Source organism: Octopus bimaculoides, chromosome 7 (genome assembly GCF_001194135.2).
Source record: "Octopus bimaculoides isolate UCB-OBI-ISO-001 chromosome 7, ASM119413v2, whole genome shotgun sequence".
NCBI classification, from domain to species: Eukaryota; Metazoa; Mollusca; class Cephalopoda; order Octopoda; family Octopodidae; genus Octopus; species Octopus bimaculoides.
In genome coordinates this window covers 96,345,002-96,352,146 of record NC_068987.1, presented here as the reverse complement: position 1 = coordinate 96,352,146, position 7,145 = coordinate 96,345,002, and positions in this window count along the sequence as shown.

Here is a 7,145-nt window from a genome sequence, read left to right as displayed (position 1 = left end):
AAGGATGAATAAACTAGTGATTATTGATGAGCATAAATTAGTGGTTATTGATTTCTGAATAAGAGCTAGATTGACTCAGAGACATTAGAGATTCAGAGAAGAAAAGCATCATATTCATCACTAGCACCACCATCATCATCATTATTTAAGAAAAACCATTGAATTTTCAGAGGTTCGGAGAAATAAACTGAAGCATTTGATGAAAGACATGAAGAGATGGTGACATATAAAATACATAAACTGCAAGTTCATGCAGTGGTTTGTATGGTTGAGCAATAATCTCACTCAGAGGTTTCACATTCAACCCCTACAAAAGTGGGGTTTTAAATAACAGCAGACGGTCACTATCTAGGTGGGCCTGGCTCCCTTAGAGTGTTAGGAACAAATGGGCCAAAACACTTGTTTGATTGGATTTCTTTCTCTACAGATTTCTCCTGCTGTTCAATCTTTAGTTGTCCACTAAAATACAAGACAACTGGGAATTCCCACAAGTCAACTTGCTAAGGGCTACAAATTTGATTTGTGACTTAATCAATGTTCAACGAAGATCTAAAGACATGACAGTGGTTTAGTACTGTAGATAGAACCTCAGAAACAGTCGGGCCTGGAAAGACTAGAAGTGAGTGAGTAGTAGAGGACTATACTAGATAACTAAGATAGACGCTAGTTATAAGGATCAAATATATGGTGTGTACTAGATTGCAAGGCAGTAGGTGAGTAGATAAGGATTACAGCACGTGTTCTTACTGGAAATGCTCTTACAAGAGGTTTCTGAATGAAGATGGTATATAACAAAAAGAGTTTCTCTAAGGTAAACCCAACAGAGGTGTTAACAGCTGTATAGTAACACAATTCAAGAGATGAAGGTAGGAAAAGTAGCTGGTTCATTAGAAATAGTTGCTGAGGTGCTTAAACTAGCTTGAAGTGTTAGATACAAGGTATTTACATGCAGAGTCATTCAAATGGCACATGATGTACACTACCAAATGATTAGCATACAATTATCATTGTAGATATTGTACAAGTGCAAAGGTTGTGCATTAAAGCGAGGTATGAAGTTGTTGTTGAACCAGGTTATGGAAGTTATGAAAAGAACTATAGCAAAATTGTTGAGGAAAAGAATTAGTTGGTTTTGTGCTTGGAAGAGATTCTATGGATGCCATATTTCTAGAGAGATTCAGGCATGGATAGGCACAAGTGCAGCACCTTGAGGCTTGTGGCTTCTACTCTAGCCCCAGGCCTCATGAGTGGATTCAAAAGACAGAAACTGTCATGTAATATGTGTGTGTGTTTGCATTCTTTTATGACATTTCATGATGGTTGTAAACAAGTGCCACCATCATACAAGCAATGTAATTCTTTTTTGTTCAGTACTTTAGTTTTGTATGTTACAAGACATCGTTAGTGCTGTTTTCATGATAAAATACACCTAGTACACTCTATAAAGTGGTTGGTGAATGAAGCAGAGACACTCTTAGATAGAAAGGACTCTTTTGTCTAGCAGAGAGTATGACAACCTTTCAAGTTCTGGTGCCAATATAAAATGTGCTAAAATACTATAAAGTAGTTGGTGTCAGAGCACTCAGTTATAGAAACCATGTCAAAAACTGGAACGAAAGAACAAAACATGATCCTCTGACTCACCTAAGAGGGCAATATCACTGAAGAAAAACTTAGACTATGATACCTTATCCAAGCCATACTAACCTGGAAAGGGATGTAAAATGATTGTGACAATAATGACAACAATGACATTCTGAAGCATACAGAGTAGGACCAAATAATTTACAATGTTCAGTTTTGTCATTCTGTGTTCTGAATTAAAATCTTATTTGGATGAACTTGATCTTTCTTCCTTACAAGGTCGATCAAATCAATACCTATCATATGCTGATATTAATTCAATCAATTATATAGTTCTCTCCACCTTTGCATCCTTACGCTAAAGTAATTGTTGCAGTTTGATAGTCTTGATGAGGAACACAACTGCTGTTGATATAACCTCTTGAGTCTGAACATACATATGGTCCATGGACAATCCAGTGTTTGTCCACTTAGTCAAGTTAACCCTTTCACCAAATTTCGTGATCAGCTCAGCTGATGCTTAATTCTGTTTCTGTTTTTCTTTAAGTGCTGTTAAGCAGCCAAGATGTGAAATGTCCTTTGGATAGGCTGATGATCTATCGCAAAGCAATAATCAACTTCTGAGTACAAGATATACTCAAAGTGCTGTACAATGGAATTAACCACACAGTTATGCCTAACTCAAAACATTATTGTTATTGAGTAAATAAAGGCTTGAAGGTGTGAAGGGTTGGATGGAAGATTATTGGAATCAGATAGGAAAACAGACCTTTGGAGAATAGACCTAACAAAAATGACATATCAGCCAGAAGGTTGGTAAGTAATTACAGTCAAAATCACTGCTATCTCTAGCAGTTGAGCATCTATCATTGACAAAACCAAGGAAGGTTGAAATCACATGAGCTGGAGGTAGCAGGATTTATCTCCCCACTAACAATATAAACAAGAGTGCAAAATGCACCAAAAGCCAATATGAGAGTTTCTCTCTTAGCAATTACTGCAGTATAATTTGTTCTAACAGAGTATCCACGTTTAAGTATATTGAGGATAAATATTATCTCAGTATTAATACTGCCTCTGTCACAAATAAATATTTTTTAACAAAGTCAGGATATATATGTTTTAAATACAGCTGGAGATTCACCTATTATAGTTGTCTTTAAAATAACAGATCTATGAGAATTTGAAGATGGTAACAGGCATTACTCTTTTCCAGAGACATTGTACAGTAATCAATTCTCATGACAGAGGGGTCTCATCATTTTGGATGTTTGAAAAATAAGAATGAGTCTAGAGAGTGAACCAAGGGAAGCAACAGGTGGCAAGGTGGACAACTGGCTCCTTAGTATAATTTTTTAAATGGTCAAATTTGTATATTGAGGTGTGATCTGTACTTTTATATGAACAGGTTTTCCTTGTTTAGGCATTCTTGTACTGTGATTGAATTTTTGCGCTGGTATAATGCGAAGATATGAAAATTCGGCGTTTTATTACTTGCACATCTGTCAATATGTCTGCTCTGTGCTATCTGCCTGTATTGAGGGAAACGAATCTGTTCTTTATACAGTGTGACTCCGCATCTCAAAGTAAGACTTGTTTGGCCCACATAATTGTGACCACAACCTGAGCAGGTTAGGACATAGATAAAGTTCTGGGAAGCACATGTGAAGTTGGTCTTAATTGAGAATTTTTGTCCTTGCTGGAATATGAATTCCAAGCCTTCAGTTAGGTATAGGCATGTACCACGATTAGGTCGTCTGCATTTTTTAACCGTTGGTATCGTTTGTATTGAGTATAGTTTTGCATTTGTTAGGAGTCTCTTGAATGATTTGTCTTGTCTTTTGCATTTTAGTAGTTTGTGTGTATGTAAGATGTTGTTCATTTTCGGGTCTTGAGTGAGCAGAGGGAGATTGTGTATAATTGTGTTGTATGCTTCATTGTTTCTGGGGCTGTGGGTTGATATGTATGGGAGTGATTTAAGGTGAGGTGTGGTGTTTTGTTTTGTTGTCCTTAGCGTGTTTGTGTCCAATTTCTTGGCATGTTTAATTGTATGTTCTATAAGTGTAGGTGGGTATTGATGTTCAATGAGTGTTAAGTTCTTGTAGGCAAAGTTCCTAAGTGGTTGTGTCAGATACAATTGTACAGATCCTTTTTGCTCGATTGAATGGGATATTTATTTGGTGTGTTTAGGATGGCATGAACTGAAAAGGAGATACTGTTTTGAGTCTGTTGGTTTGTAGTAAATGTCGGTTACAATTTGGTTGTTGGACTTTTTAAAAATCAAAATGTCCAGAAATGGGAGCTGTTCCTTGCTATATTCCATTGTAAATTGGATGTTGGGGTTTATATTGTTCAGTGTGGATTTGAAATCCAGGAATTTATCATAGGTTTCATTCCAGATGATAAAACAATTGTCTAGGTACCTTTTCCAGTTTTCTCTTCTATACTGGTAGAATGGGGTTCCAAATTTTTGGAGCAAAAGTTCATATAGGGTAGATTCAAAGAAACCCATTATTAGGTTCGCAAGGACAGGCGCTGCTTTTGTTCCCATCGCAATACCATATTTTTGGTGGTAGTATGTTGTATCGAATAGGAAGTAATTGTTTTGTAGGATGAACTTCAGAGATTCAATGACAAAAATCTGGTTTATGCAGTCCTGGAGAATTTCGGGGTATTTTTCTAACCAGAATTTTATTGCTTCTATTCCATAGTCATGTGGAATGTTAGTGTAGAAGTTGATGACATCGATGGAGACTAATAGAGCTTCTTCGTTGGTGGTTTTTGGTAGATGCTCTAGCATGTCCAGATCGTCTCTAATGAAACTTTTAATGTATTTGAGGAAAGGTTTCAAAGTATGTCCAGAAAGTTGCTTAGGCGGTGGGTTTCACAGGCTGGACCAGCAATAATAGGCCTTAATTTTAAGTCTCCTAGTGTTGGGATATTTATGTATAAACCTGGATTTGATTTGCAGGCATTAATAATTATTTGACTCTTGTAGATTTTGGGGAGGCCATAGAAAAGGCTTGGTTTGTATTTGAAGTTTGTGATGTAGTCTTTTTCTTTTTCTGTCAGGCCTTTTCCATGTTTGAGTGTTAAAGTTGCAAGATTTTTAAAAGTTTTTTGCTGCCTATAATTTGCAACTTTTTCATAAAAGGAGTTATTTTCTAGTATGGACAATGCTAGGTTTTTATAGTATTCTGTGTCCATCACTACTACAGCACTGCTTCTTTGATTGTCAGGTCTTTATCGTTTTTTAACTGTAGTAGGTGTTTCCATTGTATGTTGTTGAAGTTAGGTACAATTTTTGGTTTATAGATAGTATGAGAAAAATTTTGCATATAGTTGCAGAAGTCGTCTAGTGTTTTATTCCTTCCTTAGGGTGGTAGATAATTACTTTTGTTTCTTACTAGTGATTCATCATCATTGTTGTAGTTGGTTAGTGCTTCTGCCAATTGAAGTTTTCTACAGAATTCTGCAATATTATCTTTAATTTCGTTGGCATTGGGTCTACGGGTAGTGGGTGTAAATTTTAAACCTTTAGCTAAAATATGGATTTTTGTTGTGGAGAGAGTTTTCTTAGATAAATTGATTATTTTGGGTTTCTCCCGTAAGATATGTTCCAACTCGTGTCCCTGTGTCTCTCTACTCTGTCTAAAAAACGTTGTTTGTTGTAATTAGGTTGGAGGGGGTTCTCAGTGTTAGAGTTGCTATTGTTGGAGTATTGTTGTGTAGGTGAATTGGTTGTGATTATGTGGTGTGGGTGTTTATGCTGGAATGAGTTGTAGGGGTGTTTGGTCCTGTATGGGATGCTGTGAAAATCCATATAATATGTATATATTTATAAAAAGATATTAAACTATATGAAACGAAGGCATTTCTCCTCCACTTTTTATATTTTTTTCCACATATTTTCAACTATATATATATATATATATATACATATATATATGTATAGGCATATATGAGTATATGTATGTATGTGTGTATACATGTTTGTATAGCTTGTGTAAGTTTTTTTTTTATCAAGTGTGTACATAATATTCCCCAACAAACATTCAAGGCAGGCTTTCTTGTTTTTACAAACTTATGTCAACATATTATTTTTTCTAGATTTTCCTTTCCTGTCAATCACTCATTGAATATGTTGTGTCTTACTTCTTTATATTCAGTCATATTTACATTCAAGTATTGCAAGGCCTAACCCTTCTTTCAAATTTGAGTGTCTTAGCTATGTGATGTCTATGATTAAGTGTTAAGAAGTGTACAAGATTGCTGTGACTGTTGAGGAAATGCAAAGGCTTGAAAGAAATGAAGCCAGCATTCTTCATTGGATGGGTAATGTCAGTGTGCATATACAACAAAGTGTAAGTGATTTGAGAGGAAAACTGGGTATATAAGGTATTAGATATAGTGTGCAAGAGAGAAGACTGCTAGTACGGTTATACATCATTAGATGTATACCTGACTTTCCTATATAAAATTATAGAATATAACGGAACGCTGAACTCCAGACTATCAACTTAAACAACATTTTATTTAGGTGGTAAATATATACATCTTTAGCTCTTGTTGTTACAGCTTCTGATTGTGTGAGCATAGTTGTTGGGACGTTGTTATGTAGGTGTAAGCGAGCTGTCGAGTGTAAGTCCGAAAGATGGTGAGAGACAGCAAAAACACGTCCATGCTCAATCGCTGGCCAGCAAGAAAAAGAATGAATTGAGCGGGAACGCTTGCTTGTTTAATTCTACGCATGCGTGAGACTACGCATGCGCACGGCGTTACTACACGGTCATGTAATGCATATGAATGAAGATAGTTGCATCAAGAAGTGCCAAGTTCTAATTGTGAAGGGAATATGTGGAAGGGATAGATCCTGGAAGATATGGGATGAAGTGATGAGAAAGGATCTTCAGATGTTGGGCCTGTCAGAGGGGGTGATGTGGGACCAAGGCTCCTGGCAGTTTGCTGTGCATGAGAAGACATGTCAAGTTAAGTAAATACGTGGTCGTCCTTGCATACAGACATGTCTCTTTCATCCCTCTTCAGCTAAGCTTTCCTAATCTTGCACCCATGCTGGTGTCATGTAAAAGCATCTGTGTAAAAGATGTGTAAAAGCACCCAGTACACTCTGCAAAGTGGTTGGTGTTAGGAAGGGTGTCCAGCCTTAGAAACCATGCCAAAACAGATATGGAATGTGGGCAGCTCCCCAGCTGACCCCATTCTGTCAAACCATCTCACCCATGCCAGCAATAGATGTTAAATGATAATGATGATGACGAGCTGCATTCGTGGATCAAAAAGAGGCCGAGGAATGGCGAATGGCACCGTGAGTGTCGCGTTGCTCTGCAACAACTTTGCCGTCCCGGCTCGACCTTGAGCGGCTGCATCACAACGAAGTCATTCTATAGGGGATTAGTGGAGGGCAGGTACGACGACGATCTCGGGGCGAACCTGGGCGTCGACGAGGAATACCTGATCCGCCTGTTCAGGACGACTTTCGGGCCGGGACCTATGGACAACTTCCAGAGATCCCTGGCCTGGCAGTGCTACCGAGAAGCGCT